Source organism: Vombatus ursinus, unplaced genomic scaffold (genome assembly GCF_900497805.2).
Source record: "Vombatus ursinus unplaced genomic scaffold, bare-nosed wombat genome assembly UNPS02014814.1, whole genome shotgun sequence".
NCBI classification, from domain to species: Eukaryota; Metazoa; Chordata; class Mammalia; order Diprotodontia; family Vombatidae; genus Vombatus; species Vombatus ursinus.
Genome location: NW_020954592.1, coordinates 16,001,225 through 16,026,189, shown reverse-complemented (window position 1 = coordinate 16,026,189; position 24,965 = coordinate 16,001,225). Strand labels below are relative to the sequence as shown.

The 24,965-nt window shown below is 37.5% G+C and overlaps 1 protein-coding gene across 1 annotated transcript in view; it reads left to right on the top strand.

Moving 5' to 3' along the window:
- The window catches only part of CRYBG3 (crystallin beta-gamma domain containing 3), a 154,710-nt gene that overhangs the window by 29,112 nt on the left and 100,633 nt on the right, over positions 1-24,965 (top strand). The gene's annotated exons all lie outside the window — the stretch shown is intronic.

The window sequence follows — 24,965 nt, the reverse complement described above, 5'->3', positions numbered from 1 at the left end:
CTTGATTTTTTTTTGATTTCTGCAGAGCAGTCCTGAGCTATTCAAAGTAACATTACTGTATAGTTGAAGGCCTTTTTCATAGGCGATTGTAAAATTTGTTTGGCATTTAAATTCCAAAATTTAACAAATGGTTTTAAATATGAAGTTTTACTCTAGCAATGATATATGAATTAGATTGATCAGGGCTTTGTTGACTGTATTCAAAATTTCTATGCAGTTTTCTTGGATGAAATTTAGAGTTTTAAAGTTATCATTTTGGGGAGATCTGAAATTATTACATTTTATGCATATCCAGTTTTTAAGGTCAGTCATTTTGGATTGTATAGAATTTGTGTTGTGTTGTCATCTTCTTACTTTTTGACAAAATTTTTTTCTTGTGTATTCTTGAATAAATTTATGTCTCTTTTTAAAAAGCCTCTACTGACTTTGAGTAGGTTCTCTACTCTAAACTATTTTGTTTGTGTCATTTTTACATCGAGAACTCTGGTGATCTACTTTCTACCTCATTAGCTTCTTTTGCAAGTTATATTTCTCTCTCTAAGTGTTGTGGAGTTTTAGAGGTAGAAAGGAGGCAGTACAACCAAGCTCCCCTCTACAAAACTCCAAATAGAACTAGAAAATGTACCATACTGATTTCTGATGGATGGAGAAATCTAGACAAAGTCACAGTGGGTCATTTGCCTGGCCCAGGTTTGCATAGGGACACTGACAGATGTCTGAAGACACTGGGATTGGGCTCTGGCCAAGAAGGGAGCATTCACAGAACACTATAGTGCACTGGGAGAGGTTGTGCAAGAGGAGGTCCCAGACTTTTATCTGGGTATCTCCAGACCCATACCAGTGCACCATGACAAAGAAAGGTTGCCAAATGGCAGCTTTGTTCATTGCGACTCAGTTTTTGGTCACAGATCCAGAATGGACTGTGTAGGGGGCCTTTGCTCGGGGGTGAGTTCCTGGGTATGAAGGCCCTGAGTGGTATACCAAGAAAGGAAGAAGTTGAGCAAGCAGCTGTGGTATGGCTCAGAGCCTGGGAACAGAGCAGACTCTTGAGTTCCAGCATCTAACCCAACCTGCAGAGGAATAATCATAGCAGGGATCCCAGACCAATGGGGAGCCTCCTATTATGTCACTCTGAACCAAAAGAAAGGCAGCTAGGTAGCTCAGTGGATAGAGTGCCAGGCCTGGAGTGAGGAAGACCTGAGTTCAAAAACTGCCTCAGACACTTACTAGCTGTATGGCCCTGGGCAAGTCATTTAACCCTGTTTGCCCCAGTTGTCTCTTCTGTAAAATTGTCTGGAGAAGAAAATGGTAAACCACTCCTGTATCTTTGCCAAGAAAACACCAGATTGGGGTAATGAAGAGTTGGCTGCAGCTGAAATGAAGAACTAAAAAAACTTTCCAGTTTGCTTATAAGGTCTGAGTCTAGCAGCAGTATTCTGTTGCTTGGACCAAAACACAGGGTCAGGAACTTGCAGACTTGAAGGTCAGACATAAGTAGCGTTTGCCCTGGGTGAGACCACTTTGGGAGCACTAAAAGTTTGCAGGTCCTCATTCTGTCCCTGAGAACTTGAGCTGATATAACACTCAGTACCCCAAGAAAGTACCATCAGTACCAACCCATTCCTTTCCTCAAGAAGTTGGCATCACCTGGCTCTAACAAAATTTGAAGTCAGGAAGTAGTCTGGAAGAACAAGCCAACAAAAAAAGAAACTCACCATCAGGAGCTGTTCAGTGGCAGGGATACTCAAGAGAGAAGAACAGAAAAAGAAGCAAAGCTTCAAAGAAGAACATAGCTTGGGCAAAACTCAAGTAGAATTCTTGGGAGAGATTAAGCAAGGGTTTAAAATAGTAAAGAAATGTTTTTTATAAATGAAATAAGAATGCTTTATAAAAAAATTCTGTGTAAATTATAGCTATAGAAGAAATAAGAGCTATGGAAGATAGAATAGGACAAAAAATTAGCAGTTTGGCACAAGATATATGAAGCTTTGTCCTGGCAGCAACTCCTAAAAATGACTCCAGGCAGCAGGAAATGTTAAAGTCAGGTCAAAAGACTGAAGAAGAAGGGAAAAAAAGAAGAAAATGTAAGATATCTTACATCAAGGAAAAAAACAAAAGCCTCACCTCAAAAATAGATCGGAGAGAAAGAAATTAAGAATCACTGAATTATCTAAATTTCATGACCAAAAAAAAAATGAAAGATCAACTGAGAGTTTGAATTCAACATTACAATTTTTAAAATATGGCAATTAAGAAATTAATTTCTTAAAAAATTAAAAGGAGCCAAACCCCTGTTATTGCAGAATATTCTTCACTTTCCCCTACCATCACCAAGCACAATTCTGTCATAATCATTTCCCACCAAATGCATATTTTGGTAAATTATTGAGTTCAATGATATTTTAAATTTCAAAGTTTTTGGTTTGGGGGTTAGAATTTCGTTGTTGTTGTCCTTTTGTTTTGTTTTGTTTTGATGCGAACTCTAGGATTTCATCTCTGTAGGGAACTCCCAGTAAGGTTAATTCCCTCTGCCAGTGGCAGACTAATATCTGTTCTACAGCTTATAGGTTTAGAGATTTGCCTGGGGCACAAAGATTTTACAATGAAGTTCCTGTCAAAGGCAGAGATTTGAACCTAGTACATTTGAACCAGAACCCTAATTACAAGTTGTCTTTCAAAAGTTAGTCTTTAATATCAACTCTTAGTTTAGGCAAATCACATTTTAGAGTGAGCTAAAGCAAATAAATTTAGTTGTTTCAATAATAGTTAAGAAATATTTATTAAGGGCCTACTATGTGTATACCAGGCACTGTACTAAGCTCTGGGGATACACAGAAAGGCAAAAGTTAGTCCCTACTCTCAAAGAGCTCAGTCTACTAAAGGAGAAAACTTTTTAAAGAAAACTATATGAAAATAAGCTACATACAGGATAAATTGGGAATAATATTTTTTTTAAATTTGCAAATTCCTTGCTAAGGAATTTAAAACATGTCTACTGTCCAAAAGCCAAATAATTAGACCTTAAATGCTATGCTATAAATTTTTTTAAAGGAAAGATTTATTAATTTTGAAGGAAAAATATATCCAACTAATGATATATTTATGTAGTAAATATAACAGACTCATTTTCACAGTTTAGTCTTTGGCTGTTATAAAATTCATGATACTGAAGTATATGAATGATCAGTGTGCATTAAAAGGTATTAAATATATTCTTCTCTTAACTGCTTCTACATGCTGTCCCCCAAAAAATGTTTCTTTCACTCCAGTGTTCAAGCTTCAAGGTTTCTATTCAGTGCCCTTCTTTTCATCAGAAATGCTTAAAATTCTGTTTGATTTAAGGTCCTTTTTCCCCCTATAGTATTATATAGCTGGTTAAGTTATTCTTGGCTCTAAGCATTATATCCTTTGTGTTCTGGCTCGTGGTACTTAAAGTGAGATACAAGAGAATTTTATGATTTTCTGGGGAAAAGAATGGTATGCAGGCTTATTGTTTTCAGTGATGTCCCTATTCCATTATTGTGGGTCTATCAATGACTGTCACTCAAGCGCTCAAAGGACAGACCATTCTCCTGTGGGCAAACTTAGAGTAGATAGAATGGGAATTCCTCAGGCCTTGCTGGTTTCATTGGATTAATTGCATTGCACTAGCATTAGACTGTGGAGCATTCTGCCTTTGGTGATAGAATTCATAAGTTTCCTTTCCCTGAATTTGCTAGATGGATTGGCTTAGATTGTTTATTATCAGACTGGTTAAATGTCAGATTCTGGGGAAAAAGCTAGAGGAATTAAAAAAAAACGCAGTATAATGCAAAACAGAATTAGAATGGATGAAGACGAGTTCTCACCCCCTGCAAGATATCCATGATTCCTTCAAGTTGCGTTGAAGGAAACATTCCCTGGGTTAATCATGAACCATTGTATAACCATCATATCTTACATTGGATGTCAGTGGTCACACATTCAATGGGTAAAGGAAGGATTCAAAGAAGATGCCTATTAGTTCTAATGTATGGTAGGAATTTGTGCAGCAACCTGGAATAGTCTATGGTAAAGCGAATGTTACTTCAATCCCCTTGCTTCAGGTTGAATGAAGAAGGCACTCTTCCCAAAAAGAAAAAAGAAAACCTATAACAACTAGAAATACCTAAATTCATATAAAAAATCATGGCTAAAATTGAAAGATAAGATCCAAAGGTGGAACCAGAGCCACAAACTGGTCACAGCACATTAAAACTAGATAGTTCCAAAACAAAACAACAACAGCAACAAAAACCAGGCAGCTATCTATAAGGACAGTGAAAGGGGCCACTGCTAATTGTGAAAATTCCAAGTTAAATTATAACGATGAATGATAAAGTCCCATAGATACGGTCTTTACCTTGGCAACAATCATTGGATTTAGGAAGTGTTAAAATATACGGTGATATAGTAAAAATGTTTTGATGTCCCTTCACAAAGATCTTATTCAGATTGTTGCATCATGGTGTGGGGGTGACTCTGGGTTTCTGAAAGTACTACTAGTAGAACATAATCTGTAAAATGTTCTGCCAAACTGGAGAGATGTCAAGAGTTTTGAATTAGAAGATCTCTATCTTCCCTTCCGGATCTAAATCCTTCACTTTTGTCTCACATGAAGAAGTGGTCCTTCTCCTTGCCAAGGCAAACCCCTTCACATGCACAAGAGGTACCATTCCATCCTGTTTTCTTCAGATTGTCCTCCTTCAGATTGCCCCATTCTTTCATATCTCCTTGTCTACTGGCTGCTTCCCTACTGCCTATAAACACAACCATGTCTCATTTATCTTTGAAAAACCCTCACTTCATCCATTCCCACTATCATCTTAAATCTCTCCTCCCAGTCACTTCCATCAAGATCCTCTCTAGACCCCTCCTCCAGTCACCCTAGCTTACTGTTCACTCCCATCAAGATACCCTTTCTCCCAGACCCCTCCTCCAGTCACCCCAAACTACTTGGCCACTCCTAGATCCCTCCCACAGTCTTTCTCTATATAAGGTCCATCTTGTCTCCATTAATAGGCTGATATTCTTAAAGTCTAGCCAACGCTGAGATTCTTTAAGAATCTAGCCAAGGGCTCAGATTCTTAAGATTTGGACCACTTTCATTAGCGATACAAGTGCTTAGATTCCTTAAGAGTTTGTCCACTATGGCGGATGTTCTAATAAACCTTGTCTTTGGCTGAAAGAAGGCTTGGGTCAAATTCACTTGGGCAGGAGCCACATGTCATGATTTTAGGGTCCCAGCACCCCTCAACCTCTAAACCTCAGCAGTACCATGGATTTTGGATATTTAAGAGAGGGCAGAGCATTATAGGTACAAGGGAATAAAAAGAGCAAAAGTGTGAAAATGATAATGAACATGAAATGTTTTCAGGGCAATGAAGAGTTTGGATTGTATAATTATAATAATGATAATAGCTAGAATTTATGTAGTACTTAGTATGTGCTGGATACTGTGCCTGAGTACTTTATGAACATCTCATTTGATCCTCACAACTCCCATGGGAAATAGGTGCTATTATTATCTCCATTTTATAGTTGAAGAAACTGAGGCAGACAGAGGTTAACTAACTTGCCCAAGGTCATACAGCTAGTGAACATCTGACTCCAAGATCCAGTGCTTTATTCACTGCATTACCTATCTACCAAATAATCAGGTTGATTGTATCCTTTTTATTGATCCTATTTAGAGTTACAGATTTTGTCCTGTACCGCCTAAGTCATAATTCTTTATCTCAATTTAATGTAGGAATTCGATTGTCTTGTAATGAGTTAAGTTTAGAAATCTAATTCTCTTGTTAATCACTTCTATTCTTTTGTCCAAATATATTACCTTTGAAGGATGTCTATTTTGTTATCCAAAGAAGTCTGGTCCACTATCTCTAACCTTGCAGGTGGACTTAAGCAAAGAACATTTCTTAGTCACAGGAGGGAAGGGAGGGGGTTGTTGCAAGACCCTCATTCCCAATTTCCAACTAATCATATTATTCCTCATGCTTTAGGTTTGTAAACAATCATATTGATTTTTTGCCATTCATGATGTCTAGTTCTTTTAACTAATCATAACTTGTTCCCCATCTGTGAAGTCCTGTTCTTTGTTCTTTACTCCCCAAAACTATATACAGAGTTGTCCTCCTCATTTGAGGTCTTAGCTGGGGAAGCTGAGATCCTATTTATTGGTAAATTCGCACTTTACTAATAAATTGATCGTGCTCAGAACTGCATGCCTTAGTCTATCTGAATTTTAACTATTATACTGTAGATTCCAAGAAGGAATCCATTTGGAAGAAGAGGTGAGATGGAACAAATTATAGATTTCTGAAGAAAATGTTGGTTAAAACTATAGTAGTTTTATAGGATACTGAAAGTTTAGATCTTACAGGTGTTAAGTTGCATAATCTGAAAATATAAGCTTTGTGTTATTTTTCCCTGGCATTACATTTGATGTTCTCTACTGTTGTAAGCAGAGATGCATAGCGTAGGCTGGCATGTGTACATGTGGAAATTTAAAGTAGCAATTCTATGTGCCAAAGCAATAAACTAAAAATAAGATTTATGAATTCAGTCACATGTTTATAAAAGATCCATATGGTGAATGCTTCCTTTCTTTTGCCCTTCCAACTTCCCATCATCATTATAATAAACTACCAATAAGATCCATTGTGTTAAATGTACTATTAATGCCCTATGAGACTTCCTTGGATGGAAGTGGAGTTCTAGAACTCAAATTTAGTAAGTCTGCTAATTAAAGTAAGATCTCTATAGCAGATCTCTTGTTCTTAACTGAATCTTTGTGAAAGGTCACCATAGAAAAAATAGATAAATGTTAATTATTTTTCCAATGGTATCATCATCACAAAATGAGGTAAAACAAATTAATATAACAGTTTGTTTTTTTTAAACTGAATGAGTGGGGCAAGATGGTGGAGTAAAAGCAGTGACTTGCTTGAGCTCTTGCCAGACCTCTCCAAATATCTGTAATGGCTCTAAACAAATTCTAAAGCAGCAGAACCCACAAAAAGACAGAGTGAAACAGATTTCCAGTCCAAGACAGCCTGGATGATTGATCAGAAAGGTATATCCTGCCAGGCGGGAAGAGGAGCGCAGTTTGGCGTGGGTGCACAGGCAAAGCAGGTCTCAGAGGACAGAATCATGGGCAGCTGTGGCAGTTTCCAGACTTCTCAACCCATGAATGCCAAAGACAACTTAGAAGGTCAGTGGGAAAAGTCTATAACTGCAGTGAGAGAGAGAAGCTCAGTCCCAGATCCAGGCCCCAAGCATGGCCACGGGGCAGTGACTGCCTCCTGAGCTCTCAGCCTGTAGACTGAGGGGGAATTGGATGGCTAATCAGAAGGGGATTGCATGGATCTCTTTGCCAGTGCTGAGGCATAAATCTCTTTCTTTGCCCAAGCTTGGATCTTGGATGTGGGTCACAGTTCTAGGTGGCGGTTGTGGGGCGAGGAGGAGTGCTGGCATGGTGGAGCTTGTAGTGGTGGTGGAGAGGAAATTCTCCTCACAGTTCCAAGGCAGAAAAGAGTGCTTGTGGTCACTCATAGACCAGAACACAGGCAAGGAAAGGAGTAAACACCTTGTTCCTTATCATACCACCTTGGAAGAAGTGAAAATTTACAGGTCCCTAGAATTATCTCTGAAAACAGCTGCACAAAACCCCCAAAGCTTGGGACAGTACATTCTCCGCACTGGAAGCAGACCCCTACCTTAAGAGAGTTTAAAACTCAAGTAATTGACTGGGATCATGAACAAACAAAGGTGCAAAAAAAGTCAGACCATAGAATCTTTCTTTGGTAACAAAGAAGATCAAAACATACAGCCAGAAGAAGACAACAAAGCCTCCAAGAAAAATATGAATCAGTCCCAGGCCATGGAAGAGCTCCAAAAGGATTTTGAGAAACAAGTAAGAGAAGTAGGGGAAAAACTGGGAAGAGAAATGAGAGTGATGCAAGAAAATCATGAAAAACAAGTCAACAGCTTGCTAAAGGAGACCCAAAAATATACTGAAGAAAATAACACCTTAAAAAAATAGCCTAATCCAAATGGCGAAAGAGGTCCAAAAAGTCAATGAGGAGAAGAATGCCTTAAAAAGCAGAATTGGCCAAATGGAAAAGGAAGTCCAAAAGCTTACTGAAGAAAATATTTCCTTGCAAATTAGAATAGAACAATTGGATGCTAGTGACTTTATGAGAAATCAAGACACTGTAAAACAAATCCAAATGAATGAAAAAATAGAAAAACAATGTGAAATATCTCATTGGAAAAACAACTGACCTGGAAAATAGATCCAGGAGAGATAATTTAAATATTATTGGACTATCTGAAAGCCATGATCAAAAAAAGAATCTAGATATCATCTTTCAAGAAATTATCAAGAAAAACTGCCCTGATATTTTAGAACCAGAGGGCAAAATAGAAATTGAAAGAATCCACTGATTACCTCCTGAAAGAGATCCCCAAAGGAAAACTCTTAGGAATATTGTAGCCAAATTCCAGAGTTCCTAGGTCGAGGAGAAAATATTGCAAGCAGCCAGAAAGAAACAATTCAAGTATTGTGGAAACACAATCAGGATAACACAAGATTTAGCAGCTTCTACATTAAGGGATTGCAGGTCATGGAATATGATATTCTGGAGGGCAAAGGAGATAGGATTACAACCAAGAATCACCTACCCAGCAAAAATGAGTATAATTCTTCAGGGGAAAAAATGGACATTCAGTGAAATAGAAGACTTTCAAGCATTCTTGCTGAAAAGACCAGAGCTGAATAGAAAATTTGACTTTCAAACACAAGATTCAAGTGAAACATGAAGAGATAAACAGGAAAGAGAAATCATAAGAGACTTATAAAGGTTGAACTGTTTACATTCCTGCAGGGAAAGATGAGATTTGTGACTTATGAATCCTTTGTCAGTATTAGAGTAGTTGGAGGGAAAAAAATCGTATGTATGTATAGATAGATAGATAGGGTGAGTTGAAGATGAAGGGGTGATATCTGGAGAATAAAATTAAGGGGTGAGAGAGGATTATACTGGGAGAAGGAGAAAGGGAGAGGTAGACTAGGGTAAATTATCGCATAAAACATACATGAAAAGTCTTTCACAGTGGAGGGGAAATGGAGGAAGGTGAGAAGGAATGTGTGAATCTTATTGTCATAGGAATTGTCTTAAGGAGGGAATAACATATACTCTCAATTGGGTATGGAAATCTATCTTACCCTTCAGGAAAATGGGGAGGGGCTAGGGGACAAGAGAGCAGGGGGATGATAGAGGGGAGGGCAGATTGGGAAAGGGGGTAATCAGAAGCAAACACTTCTGAGGAGGGACAGGGTCAAAAGAGAGAATAGAATAAATGGGGTGGGCAGGATAGGATTAAGGGAAATATAGTTAGTTTTTCACAACATGACTACTATGAAAGTGTTTTGCGTAACTATACATGTATAACCTGTATTGAGTTGCTTGCCTTTTCAGTGATGGTGGGTGGAGAAGAAGGAAGGGAGAAAATTTGGATCCCAAAGTTTTAAAAACACATGTTAAAAAAAAAATGTTTTCACATGTAACTGCGAAGTAACAAATACAGGAAATGGCATATAGAAATCTGTCCTGCCCTACAGGAAAATAGAAGGGGAAGGGGATAAGAAAAGGGAAGGAGAGATAGAAGGGAGGGCAGATTAGGGGAAGGGATATTAAGAATGCATGCCATCTTGGTAGGGGGAGGGGCGAGATTGGGAGAAAATTTGGAACTCAATCTTGTAGAAGTGAGTGTTGAAAACTAAAAATAAATAAAAAAAAATAAACACAGAAAAAAGAAAAAAACTCAATGAAGCATACACAGGCAACCTTAATTTTTTTGAATATTTAATTCTAACACATCTCGGGTAGCTGAAAGCAAATATTTTTTTCCATGGAAAGTTTTTAGACTATTAGTGTGTTCATTCTACTAGTTAACAAAAGGAAAAAGTTATTTGGACCAGTTAACACAGATCCCACCTAAGCAGAATATGTGGCCAATTCTTTTTTGGTCATGGGTATGAATAGCTGTGTTTTACATCTAATTTAAATTTAAATTATTTGCACAGATTTTTTTCTTGTTTTTAAAGCACTATTTTCATTTACTTTTATTCATTTTGTATTTAAACTTAATTCATCTTTTATTTAATCATGGACGTTATTTAATAATGCTGATATATTGGTACATTATAGGTATATAGCAACAGGTAGGTGGTACAGTGGCTAGAGCATTGGGACCGATGTCAGGAAGTCCTGAGTTCAAATACAGTCTCAGACACTTGCTAGCTGTGTGACTCTGGACAAATCATTTAACCTCTGTTTGCCTCAGTTTCCTCAACTGTCAAATAGGGATCATAATAGTACCTATATCCCAGAGTTTTTCTGAGGATCAAATGAGATATTTTTTAATTAGTTTAACACAATAACACATAGGAGGCACTTACATGCTTATATGAACATTTAGAAAACAAATTGGATAGTTTAAAATGCACAAGAAACATAATAAGAAAAATGTTATTAATGTCAGAAGTATTAGGATTAGGGAATCAGAAAGGAACTAAGAATTTTTTATGGGGAGGAGGAGAAAGAAAAATGTTGTTTTTTTCTGAAGTATAATGTCTTTAGAAGGTAAAAGGCCAATATTTTTATTTAGTCAGAATTCCATATCAAAATAAGTCACGAATTATTTGACTTCTTTGAAAAAAAATTATCATAGGTCCTTTTCCTCAAAGGGAATCTTGACATTTTACATTGCTATTTTAAATTGTAATGTAGGTAATTGATTTGGTTCAGAATGCAGTGGTTCACTGGCTGAAAAGATTTAACGTACAGTACATAATAAAAGGAGGAATTTGGGTAAAATGTTTCAGATGGTGGAGGTGAAGGACTATGCCTGAAGCAATAGCACCTAAGGCATTTTATTCTTTTTGTCCTTTCTATTCATTTGCATGGATGAACAAAAAAAAAGTTAGAGTTGACAAAACTGGGAGACCCAGAGAATCTGTGATGACTTGAAGAGCTGCCTATTGTGCTGAATGAGTCGGGTTTGACAGTCATGCATTAAGCCCCTAAATCACATGGGCTTTCTACCCCTAAGTCTGATTATGGCAGAAGACAGCCCTTGGCAAGCAGAAAGTGAAAGTTAGAAAATTTAATTTAATAATTATGGATACTACTGAATAGTAATAGTGAGATTTCTGTATTCCAAAGAGGAATTCTTCTAGAGGGAATCCTCTCTTTTTGAAAAATAAATACCTCTTATAGCCAGGCCTCTAAGGGAACAGATTAATATTATGGAGTAAGAAAACTGCTATGTTTTTCCTCCCATTATTTCTTTCTTTCTTTTTTTTTTTGGTTGCTTTTTGGTGAGGCAGTTGGGGTTGAGTGACTTACCCAGGGTCACACAGCTAGTAAGTGTGAAGTGTCTGAGGCTGGTCTCCCAGTATTTCAATGACTGGATTGTGAATGTATTGCACTTCTTTAAAAAAAAAAAAATAAGATCTAGCCTTTTAAAGTCCACAGGCTTTAAAAAAAAGAGATAGCAGACCTTTCTCTTTTATGGGACACCTCATCTAAGGACTCAAGCTGAAGCCAGAAGTTGAAAGCAGGTTCTCCAGGAAACACTACATAACTGGCAGATGCTGTTCAGCACATGACAAGTGGGAACAGCATGATAGTATCACTCTGAGAGATCAGTAGCCTTGTGGAGTTTGAGGCATATGTTGTCCCTTCACGTGTGCAACCTGGCCATAGGTTTTTTCTTACATAATATTTCTTAACACATGTTCGTTGTATGCATCCTCTCTTCCTATGAATAATGTTTTTATTTATTTTTTTAGTTTATGGAGGATAGTGAATTGTTTATTATTTCTCTTATTTCTATGTTATTTCATCAGTGCTTTAGCTTTGAGTTATTTGAGTCATCTGGGTGATTAGGAAAAGTTAGCACTTTAGTGGGGGATCATAACTATGATTTTGAGATCATATAGACCTTTAGAATATCTTGAATCTGAGTTAGTTTGTCTGGGATTCTCATACGTGAATTGGGGGCTGATTCCAAGTGCTACATTTAAAATGCCAGTGTAGGACTTAGCAGCCTTCTTTCTCTAAGAGGAATGTAGCAACATGTTTTGGAGGCAGTGTTTTATTAATATTTGAATATGAATTGTAACACTTTGATTCTATCTTGAGAGTTGATTGATCTTGCCAAAAGGTATATATCATCTTAATTTCTTTTTATCCTAAGTTTTTCAGGTTATTTTCTATCATTTCACAAGATTATTTTGTGAGTATGTAAAGAATTCTGAGGGGATTTGTAGGTATTTAATATGTGTGCCCTTAAAGCATCTTGACTATCCTGACAAGTAGCTACTTGTTCCCATGTATCTTGTTATACGTTGTGGTGGGCTGGGGAGAATTTGACTTATGATTTAAGCAAGAAAAACTTTAAAACCAAGATTTTAATAGGGAGGTAGAAGAAGGTCTTATAGGTATGCATTGTAGCTGTGTATATATCCATCTATCAGTGTTTAAAAATGTGTATTAAATTACAAAGTAATTACCTGTGATCTTATTGAAAAGAAATTGTAGTGTTCCTAATGGTTAATGGGTTCATGAGGAAAATCCACTTAACAAAGGCAACCATGATAAATAAGAGTTGCATAGAAGAGACTACCACAACAAGATAGGAACTAATAATATTAATAGTGGCTTACATTTATGTAGTGCTTCACAATTGGCCATACACTTTGACAACACCCCTAAGGAGGTGAGTAGTACAAATATTCTCATTTTTTAGATGACAGAATTAAAGCTCAGAGAGGATAAATGAATCACCTTCTGGCACATAAGTGGAAGAACTCAGTCTCTGCTCATTTGACTCCCAAGTCTGTTGTTCTTTGTAATGGTACTCCTAATAGTGAGACTTAGGCTTACATTCAGGTTCTAACCTAAAAGGAAAAAAAAATTGAGGAAAAAGATCTTTAAAGAAAATTGGCTGTAAGGGGCAGCTAGGTGGCGCAGTGGATAGAGCACCGGCCCTGAAGTCAGGAGGAGCTGAGTTCAAATCCAGCTTCAGACCAAACACTTGACACGTAATAGCTGTGTGACCCTGGGCAAGTCACTTAACTCCAAATGCCTTAAAAAAACAAACAAAACAAACAACAAAAAAAAGCTAGCAGAAATATTTAAAAGATGCTTTGTGGTGATGAGAAGAGACCTTAACAAATTTACTTTTTAAAATAAGTTTTTATTGCTGTCTTCTGTTTCTTACACTATCACAGTTATCCTGAGTATCCCTTTCTTTCCCCCTCCCAGAGAACCATCCTATAAAACAAATAGTATTTTTAAAGAGGGGGAAAAAAACTTCCAGCAGGAGTGATTAGTATGTTGAAATAGTCTGAATATATGTGCAATGTGTAACACTTGTAACAGTCTTACCTTCACAGAGAAGTAGATCAGGGATGTCCTCTCATCTCTTCATTTGAGTCTTGCTTGATCTTTGTATTTGTTAATTCACTTTTGATTTTTTTTGAGTGTGTGGTTGTTCTTTCCATTTGCACTGTTGTAGATATTGTGTGTATTGCTTTCTTGGCTTTGCTTACTTCACTCTACATCAGTTCATGTAGATCTTTCCAAGCTTCTCTGTATTCATCACATACATCATTTCTTATGGCACAGTAGTATTCCACTACATCCATGTGTTATAATTTGCTTAAACATTCTCCAATCAATGAGCATCTACTTTGTTTCTAGCCCTTTGCTATCATAAAAAGTACTGCCTAAATATTTTGGTGTATGTGGGAACTTTCTTCTTATTAATGGTTTCCTTGTCAACCCAGTAATTTGGACATTTTAATCACTTTAATTTCATACTTCCAAATTTCTTTCCAAAATGGTGGTACTGTTTCACAAATCCACTAACTATTTTAGTGTGTCTATCATTCCACAACCTTTTCAACATGTGAGAAATAGCTAGTTTTCATTTCCACGAAAGTCACTTGAAACCTAAGAAATGCAATCTAAGGGTTAGGTGGAAGTTGAACAAAGGAAGTGATAAATTAGAATAAAAAAACACTATTGGTGGGTGAATAGACTGACCAGCTGAAAACGGGTTCTCAGGTTAGGTATAGATTAACATATCCATATACCAAGTAAGGGGGGTGTTTCCACACTCAAAAAGGAGCAAAAGTGGATGTGGGCCTAGTTCCCTGAATTGTGCAGAGTAGGAGATGTAATTAGGGGCTGAGACTCATGTGGGGAAATTAGGCACTTTGGATAGGCTGTAACCTCTGTAGTACCCAGCCAGTGGGGAAACAGAGGAGGGAAATTCGAATCAGGAATAGGGAATAAAAAGCTGTGTATCTGCCATACCCATGTGCCCACACTGAGAACATCCAATCTGCCCAAATTGTTAATAAAAGTTCTTCCTGGTTCAGACAATGGCTTTGTGGAATTTGTGGAAAGAATTTGATGCTTACAAATAGGGGCTCCTCTGGGACCCAAACATCCTGAGTGAGGGGTGACCACCACCAGAGGATGGGAAGACATGTCCTGTGGATTTCAACGGTCTGTATATCTTCTGCACTGTTCAAGATCTTAGGACCAAGTTAATGGGTGAGGCCATTACTGAACTAGGAACAAAAAGGGGAAAGGGAAAATAGGCAACCCTGTGCACATACCCAAGGTAAGAAAGGAGGACTATTTAAGTATTACTTTGGTGGTTAGGTGTGTCTTACTGGGGTTCTGGAGACTGAGCGTGTGTATGCACACTGGAGTACGAGAAGTCTCAGACAATTGAGGAAGATGGGAAATGAAAATTCAAAGGCACCAAGAAAACCAGGGGGAAATGAGACCCCTGTGAGCACTCCTCCAGATAGTCCCTTAGGGAGGATGTTAAAATACTGGGAAGATACAACCTGTACTAGAGAGAAAGATAAGAAAAAGATCAACGCTGGTGTCAGTGAACTAGGGATAGCCCCAAATTATATTGGCTATGATGGGGTTCTTTTGACCGGTCAAAATTACTTTATTTTAAAAACAAACTAAGCCTAAAAGGCCAACAAGAAAATGAAATTCGTGCACACTTTGTCTTGTCAAGCTGTTTGTGTCTCTTTGTGTATGTTTGTAAAATGTTTCATGTTTGTGGTGAAAGATTTAAAATGAAGGTCTGTAATTAGAGAGATAACATTGGGAAAGAACTACTACCTTAGGCTTTCAGTGGGAGATTAAGATTTTTGGGGGGCCCAACACTGTCCAAGTTGGGATTCCAGAATAAAGTTAGATAATGAGTAATGAAATTTAAAAAAAAAAAGCAGGAAGAGGCTTTCTCAGAAGGTAGTGGAAGGTGCAGCAAGCAGCTTTTACTGGTAAAGATCTAGAGCAAGACCTGAGAGAGGGAAAAGCTAAGGGGTTTGTATTCAGGTTTAATCAGTTCTCGAAGCCAGAGTTTGTACTTTATGTTTAAATTAAATTTAGAAAAATGTCTTTGTATCCCTCCTGCCAATGTGTCTGATGTCACAGCAGTGTGTTTGGAGCTGCAGAAGTGGGGGTTTTCCTCTCTTTTAAGCATTAATATTATAAAAGCTGTTTGTGAAGAGCACGGGGGAAATACAGCTCTCTTGATTTGTAAATTGTTAGGCATCAGCTTCCTCTAGATTCTAACAGGGTGAAGAGAAATAGGACCAGAAATGGGGTGAGTATAATCTTTTTAATTTGTAATGTGAAGAAAGGTGGAGGTAGTCTTAGTAATGGGTTTAAAAGATTACAAAAAAGGAATAAAGGTTTGAGTGAAAATGTGATGGGTAGGGAACAAAAATTGGTTTGGGACTAGATGGGGTGGGGTGGGCTACCATGGGCCCATGTTCTGGGTGCCTTTGTACCAGCTTCAGATGGTTTAAACATGTTAAGAAGGTGTGAGGAAGTTTGATTTTGTTTTGGGTAGAAAAAATTGAAATTGAAAATTTTGTAGCTTGATTTGAAAACCAATAAAGTTATAAAGGGCTAGAAGACTACCTACCTTTCAGGATAAACCTGCAGGAAGGCTTTATTAAATCTGACCTTGCATAAATTTTGGCTATGGTAAAGATATTGGTTATTGTGATTTGAGACTGTTATATAAAATCTTAAAATGTTTCCCTGTACTGTTCAATTAATTATTGGAATTCGAGAATGCCTAGGGAAAACTGACCACACCCTGTCTGCATTGATTTGGGTTCTTGGGGTTGTCTGGGCCAAACTCTTAGCTAAGTGATTACAGGTGAATTTAATCTGTTTTACATCAGCCTGAAGCTTATCCTGATGGAGGATGAGATGCTTAGGGTGGTTTAACTCTCTTAAGGAAGTAAGCTGTTCAGAGCCAGAAATTGTCGCCTCTTGTCTTTTTAAGGGAATATATGAATTTGTGGAGAATATTTCCTTTTAAAGGGTCAAGAGTATTACATTTAAGAACAAAAATGTTTTTAAATGTTTCTCGTTAGTGATTATAAATCAAGATTTGATTTGATTTAAGTTTGTTTATCTCATTTTACTGTTCTGTACAGGGGATAATGGTAGAACCCACTTCCCAGTGATGTTGAAAGGACCACATGATTATAAAATGACTTAGTATGTCTGCTATAATAAAATGACTTAAATGTAAAATGACTTAGTGTGTCTAGCATATGTTAGACATGACATTATTATTATCTCTCTAATTCAATATAATTGTTAAAAGTACCAAAAGTAATAAGATCAATAATTTCTATATGTGATCATCTGAAAATGCAGTTAATGCCATGTAGTTTATTGTTTGTGTTTCTAAATTATATTTCTAAAATTCTCTTAGATTGTAAAAACTTAAGAGACCTTGATATTTGGGGGAGTTATGCTGATATAGAAGTTCCAAAAGGATGATGTAGTTTTAGAAGTTTTTATGAGGGTTAAAGATTAGAGGCAGGTCAAGGGAGGATTTTGTGACATAGGATGAAGGGGACAAAGGGAATTCTTTATGGTTTGAGGATTTAAAGGATGGGGCATGAAGGCACAGCTTGAAGATTGAAGGATGGGGGACACAAGGGCAATTCTTTCGGTGTGGGTTCAGGATGGGGGGAAAAGGACTTTTGGGAGACCTATCAAGTTATAGGGAAAGCTGGGGTGATTGGGGGTGGGTCCTGGTTGAATCTTGGTGGGAGTGACTGGGAAGTTGAATAGGGTCTAGATAAGATCAAGGATGGGAAGTAATTGGGGGGACCATCATGGCCTGGTAATAGACTCTATTAGGAAAGAACTGGGAGATTGGGCATAGGCGATAAGGAAAGGCCAATTGATAGACAAATTCTTTTTTTGGGAGGGTGAGGGGCAAAGGTCTCGACTTGGGCCTGTACCCCATCAGTTGAATTATGGAAGAAAAGTTAAAGCTAGAAAAATCATACCTTTGTAGTCCATGCTTACTTATTGTCTATAGGTAATCTTTATGAAAGCCACATTTTTAGAAATGTTTGGATTATTAGGTATAAATAAAGCTAGAAATTCTAGCCTCCCAGGAGGCAAGGAAATACAGTTTTTCTTTCAGTTTTCTTCTAGAAATGCTTAAAAATTGACTATAAAAGAATATTGTTTGTTTCTACACAATTGCTAGCTGCCCTACAACACTTGAGTGATTGTGGGGCAACAGCAACTTTGGGGTTGAATTTATTTGAATGAAATAGAAATTGCATTGTTACAGAATTATTTAAAAAATCTTATATTGATAATGGGTTGTTACAAGTTTTAAATACATTATAATGTGTAAGGTATTGTTACATTCCTAAATTGTGCAATTTGATAAACAATTGTATCACCTGTTATATTAGAAAAGCAATTTCTCTTATAATCTAGATGTTAGATTAAGAATTGTACTGTCAGAGAAAAAGAGAAAGTTGAATAGGTTAAGAAGCTGTTAGGTCATTCTATCTGACCATGTGTTATAACATTTTGTAGTACTGTAATTTAAGAAACATGAACTTCCAAGATTTGTCTATATTTAAAGGGAAATTTCAGCTAAAATTATTTGGTTCTCATGCATGAAATTTAATATTGTTAACTAAGCTATTGGAGTTATTGTTTAAATCAAGTATTTTTAAAAGTATTTTTTTGAAAGGAAACTTGTTAATTAATTGTGCAGAGAAAGGATCATGTAAAATCTTGTAATTAATTTAGTTTGTTATAGTAACAGGATACATTTTAAGCTGTTTGTAAGAAAGAGAAATACTTTTGTGAAGAAATGTTTGGTAAAATCTTTTGTGTGATTTTTAAAAGGCCTACTAAATTTCCATTTGCAAGCTAATTTATTGCACTAATAATTTGATATTGATGACAATTATGTCCAGACCTGCTGTGAATTTTGAGTTTGTTTTCCTAGGTTTGAATTTCCTAAGTTTGTTTTGTCCTTGGACTGGCCTTAATGAGTGCATTTTGAGAAACAGAGTCAGGGTCAGCAGCTTAATGGAAGCAGCATCAGAGGTATTAATACTAAAGTACTGTAATGAGTTGTAAGTGGGGAAGATCTGAAGATCTGTTTTGATCTGAATTCGTTTCATGGCCTAGCAAGGGTTTAGGATTAGTGTTTGAACTTCTCGTGTGTGTAAGATTCAATTCCTGAAAGTGTCTCATTCTTTCAGATTAAGTATGGTTAGAGAAGAATAAATAAGCTTAAGAAACAGATGCAAATCTGTTAGAGTAGCAACTTATGATCTTAATGGAAGTTTGATTTTACTCATGTTATTTAATCAGGAAATAGAACATGTATAGGAATGCATGTAAACTACTTAGGGCTCACTTTAGAAATTTTCCCTAACTGATGTGAGATTATAGTCACATCTGAAACCATCTGAAATGGGAATTTGCTATCCAAGATCTTAGGGGCTGTTAACGAACTATTATTCTGAGTCTAACTCCAGGTATGGTTATCAAGGAACTGATTGAGCTACTGACCCATGATGCTAGCAACCCTGTGGGGGAAGTGGGGGGTCTATGAGCTGCATCTGTGAATTGCAGAGAGTGTTCTCATGGGAAGGTCAGTGGCACAACTATCTGCACGGGCTGAGGTAGGATTCTCCTAACTCAATTTCCCAACTGGGACACCTGGCACACTAAGCCGGCTCAATGCAGTTGGCCATTATGTAACTTCTGACTGGAATTGACATGAAGTTAGGGAAACATTGTTCCCTTACTTTAGTTTTGTCCCTGTTCTTTCATGGCAAATTTCTATAATCATAAGTTTTGTAAGCACAGTATTGACTCTATTAAATAATAGATTGATGCTGGAACATCTGAGGTTATTGTAGTAAGCTGCAAGTATAAGTTGAGCTATTTGGCCTAGAATTTTAGAATTAATTATTCAGCCTTGACCTATATACGTCAGGGTCCTTTACTTCCTCGTAATGGTATGGGAATAATTAGGCCAAGAGCTTGTGAAACGAGTATATTATTTTGTTGCTTAGTTAATATCAAAGTTGTCTCAGTTTGTTACAGTTAATTAATGTTAGAAGAATGGCTTGTGGGTCTATCTTGCAAATGCCTTAAAAGAAGCATCCACTTTAATTAAGGGTTATTTATTTGTACATGACCAGAAGTTGGGATTATTTTATTACTTGATATGTACTGTTTTTAAATTGATTACTCATTGTGTTTATGGATGTATTGGAGTCTATTATTAATTCCTTAGTGGAATCTCATTCTCCTGATGGGGGAATATAAATAAGAATGTATAATAATGGAGACATAAGGGTTGAGTTAACTTTTATTATATGACCTGGTTATTGGTAAGGTAATTTAAAATTGTGTTAAGATCAATCTTGTAGGAGAGTGGACACAAGAAAGGATCTCTACAAGAAGATAGTCTGCTGGACACTGCTTGAACAGGGGGCAGCGAGGTGACGCTGGGAGTCTCGGCCCTAGAGTCAGGAGGACCTGAGTTCAAATCCAGCCTCAGACACTTGCCACTTGCCAGCTGTGTGACCCTGGGCAAGTCACTTAACCCCATTGCCTAGCAAAAAAACAAAACAAAACAAGAACAGCACTTACACTAGAAAACTTCACCAACCAGACAGTTGCATGAGATGCCTTAAATGAACTATTTATTGTTACTTTTTCCCTTTTGGTTTCTGTATCTGTATTTACTAAGGGGACTACCTCCTTTTGATTTGTCAATGCGTCGATCAGTTTCTCCCTCCGTTTTCCCATATTGTTATAAATCCCTGAAACTCCTTGATGAAATGTTGCCCAACAACATAGCCCCGGATGGAACCATTACTAGGGCATTGCGGAGTCTAACCACTTTACCAGAGGAATTGGCAGAGAACTCTGGGATAGATAATTCATTAATGGGATGGTTAGAATTATGGTTTGGGAAATGGAAAGGAATGGCAGTATCTATTTTTAGTAATGACTGAGGGTCATTACTAAACAGGGGTTGATTGTTTTATAATACCCTGTGTAGGAGGACTAGTGCAGAGGTTAGTAGAAACCACCATTACCAAACAGATGCCTGTACAATATAAGAACCAAATTTGAGGAGGATATGGAAATAAAAATTATGGATGAAGGAAAAGGAGGGAATATGAGAAATATCTAGTTTTCATTTCCACAAAAGTCACCTGAAACTTAAGAAATGCAATCTAAGGGTTAGGTGGAAGTTGAACAAAGGAAGCCGTAAATTAGAATAAGAAAACACTATTGGTGGGAATAACTGCAGAAAACTGGTTCTGAGGTTAGGTATAGATTAACATATCCACATGCTAAGCAAGAAGGGGTGTTTCCACTCCCAACTAAGAGCAAAAGTGGATGGGACCTAGTTCCCCGAATTGTGGGGAGTGAGAAATATAATTAGGAATGGAGAGTCATGTGGGGAAATTAGGTGCTTTGGATAGGCTGTAACCTCTGCAGTACCCAGCCAGTGGGGAAACAGGGGAGGGAAATTCGATTCGGGAATAGGGAATAAAAAGCTGTATATCTGCCTTACACTTGTGTGTCCACACGTGGTAAACTCAGTCTGGCTAGGTCTGGCCAGGCCATTAATAAAAATTCTTCCTGGTTCAAACAGTGGCTTCATGGAATTCGTGGTAAGACTCTGCTGCTTACAAACATTAGCTCTTGCCATTTTTTGACATCTTTGCCAATTTGCAAGGTGTGAGGAGAAACCTCAGAGTTCATTTGATTTTTATTTTTCTTAATAGTGATTTGGAGCATTTTTTTAATATGTTGTGAATATGCTGCAGTTCTTCTTTTGAGAACTCTTTGTTCATATCCTTTGACCACTTTTCTGTTATAGAATGGCTGCTGGTTTTATATATATATTTATTGTTTATATATATGTATATATATATCTTGTATAAACCCTTATAAGAGAAAGCCTTTCACCCGTTTATTTAGTTACAAATTAAATTAAATGGAACTCAGATTATTAAGATGATTTTTAAAAATGATTCTGAGCAATTCTATAAATTTAGTTTCATTCCCTTTCCTGTCTACTAGTTAATCTGAAATCTGGCCCCCTGCCAATGACACATCCTCCTTGGACACACTTTCCAGTATTGGCTGTATTTCCAGTATTGGCCAGTATTCTCCTCAGCTCACTGGCCGAGGCAGGGAAGTTGGATTACTCCTGGCTCTTCACTGCTACTTTAAAGTTCTCTCTGCCTCCATCAGTCTTTTCTTCTTTGAGGTTCTTGGTATTTATATTTATCATCCAATCAGAATCCTGGTAGCTTTTGTCTACAGACTCCAAGGTTACTCCTTTTCCTTCTTCAGTGAGTTCTGCACGTGGCTTTTTCCTCCCCAGCCTTTGCCCACAAACTAGGAAACATCAACATACATATTGACTCTCCCTCAAAACACCTTAACAGCTCAGTTCCTCAAGCTACCCATTTCCTATAACCTACTCCTTCACTCTGACTCAGCCACACACAAAGATGGTCATGGCATTCCCCATGATTTTGGCATCACCCACAAGCGTACCATTTTCCCGTGCTCAAGAATTCCAAAATCCTCGTATCTTATTCCAAATTTAATCAATTGGCTTTTCACCTCTCCCCCTGCCTTATTTTACAAAACCCTATTCTTCACCCACACTGACCTCCAACCCCTTGACCCCTCTCTTCCAGGCCATCTCCTCTGCACTAGCCAGTTTTTTTTTTTCCTTCTTGACCCCTTAGTGAACCAATTGAGTTCTAACTGACTTCTTCTCTTGAATTTCTAGCCCTTCCCCCATCATATTGCCAATTATATTTTGCTATGCCTCAGCCTTGGATCACTCCCACCATCCCCCATCTTCACTCCTATACACATGCTGCTGAACAAATGTGGAGAAAATCACAATCATTCTGATTGGGTCCACTACAAATTTATGTTACATAATCTCAACTGGACTCTCATTGCTTTTAGTCAATCTTACTATTCCAGCCTCACCAGCTCACTACCCTACTCTCCACAGTGGCTCTTCTAAACCTTTTCAACCCTTCTCAAACTTGTATGGCTTCTCTTCCTTCTACCCTTTCAGCTGAGAAACTTGCTTCATATATTACAGGGAAAAAAATGAAGCCTTTTGCCATGAATTCTTTTTCTCTTTTCTTCATCTCACATAACTCATATGCGTTCAGCCACTTGTTCCTCCTTCACCCCTTTCTTGCATGATAACAAGGCTAATATCTCTACTTGCTCAGATAACTTCATTCCATTGCATCTCTTCTAACAGACTGTCCCCTCTGTCATCTCCACTCTCACTTATTTTCAGTCATTTCCTGCCTACTGGTTTACTGTTTGAAAACCCTGACTTGATCATTCCATCCCTATTAACTATCGTTCTAGTATCTCTTTTATCCTTTATGGCTGTTGTTGTTTGTCACTTGTTCTCGAAGATGACCGTAATATCAAGGAGGTGATGCTATAACATGCAGGTGAATTGGATTTAAGTGAAGGAGGGCTGTGCAAAGTCACCAGCCTCACTTTCTTCTCCCCTTTATGGCATGTACTTCTTGAAAAGGCCGCTTACAATACTTTCTCTCCTCTCACTCTCTTCTTAACACCTTGCTAGGGTGTTATTCACGTAAGTGTTCATCATAGCACCAAAACTGCTCTCTCCAGTTACCAATGATCTCTTAATTGCTAAATCCAATGGCCTTTCAATCTTTGTCCTTGACCTTTCTGTAACCTTTGACACTATTGCTCAACCTCTCCTCTTTGATATTCTCTTTTTTCTAGATTTTTGGGACATCACTCCTACTTCTCCTTCAACCTATCTCACTGCTCCTTCTGAATCTCAATCTCCATTGCTGGATCCTCCTCCAGATCATCTCCACTAACCATACATGTCCCTCAGGGTTCTAGTCTGGACCTTCTTCTCTTCTCCCTCTCTAATACTTCATTTGGTGATCTTAGCTCCCATGAATCTTCCTGTCCTGCCCAAGCCTATCTGCAGACTTCCAATCTTGTATCTCCAGCTGCCTTTCAGACATCTCAAAATGGATATCCAGTAGACATCTTAAACTCAACATGTCCAAAAAAGAATTATTTATCTTTCCTCCTAAATACTCCCCCAACTCCTACCTTTTCTATTACTGTAGAGGGCAATTCCATCCTTCTAGTCTCTTAGATTTTCACCCTAAGAGTCATCCCAGACTCCTCACTTTCTTTCACTCCCCATATCCAATATGTTGCCAATGCCTATTGATTTCATCTTTGCAACATCTCTTGAATTCTGTCCCTTCTCTCCTCTGACACTGCCACCACAATAATGGCTCTCATTGCCTCATACCTGGACTACTTCAGTAGCCAGCTAGTGGGTCTGCCTGTCTCAAGTGTGTCTCTCCACTCCAGTCTATCCAATTCAACCACTATAGTGATTTTACTAAAGCACAGGTCTAATTATGTCATCGCTCTTCTACTCTGTACACTCTAGGGGCTCCCTATCAACTCCAGGATCAAATACAGAATCTTTGTTTGGCATTCAAAGCCCTTCAGAACCCCAGCTCTATCATATCTTTCCAGTCTTCTTAGACCTTGCTCCCCCAACTGGTACTCTTTGATCTAGTGACACTGGCCTTCTGGCTGTTTGAGAGCAAGACTTTCCATCTCTCACCTCCAAGCATTTTTCTTACTATCCATATCTGGAATGCTCTTACTCTGCTTGCTATTGTCCTTTAAGTCCCAGCTAAATCCCCATCTTGTAGAGGAAGCCTTTTCTATCTCCTTTTAATTCTAGTACAGTCCCTCTGTTAATTATTTTCTATTTATTTTGTATATACTTCATATATATATATGTGTATGTGTGTATGTATATGTATGTATATTATCCCCCTCATTAGATTGTAAGCTGCTTGAGGGCAGAGATTGTCTTTTGCCCCTTGTATCAACAGTGCTTATCACTGTTCTTGTCACATATTAGTTATTTAAAAAGTGCCTGTTAACTGACTGACATTGAGTTTTAGTTCATCCTGTGAAATTTTTTTAATTCATACCAAAATCGGCAAATCTTTTTGAAGATTATTTGCTTAGGAAATTTGGTTTGTATGAGCTAGAAGTAGAAGTACCTTGAGGTAATTTAATTCTTCTACCTTTGCAATATTTTGGGAACCTTTTTCTGATTGTTGTAATTTAACCTCTCTTATTTAAAGATTAATGTAACTCTTTAATGTGTCTAACTTAGCTTTCTTTACTATGAAGCCATAGTGATACATATGAATAGTAATTTGTTTTACTGTAACTTAAGCCCAGTGTTGCACAGAGGTGGGAAAGCAGACTGAACTGCTTCTGGGAAATTGTTTAGCTCCCTGAAACATAAGATCTTTTTTTTTGATGATAGTACTTTCCTGGTGATTTTTGAAAAAAGTTTTCTAGTCATGGAATACAACTTTTTCTAAAGAATTACAATTGCTAGTTGGGACTTGGGGAGGAAAGAGTGCAGTGGAG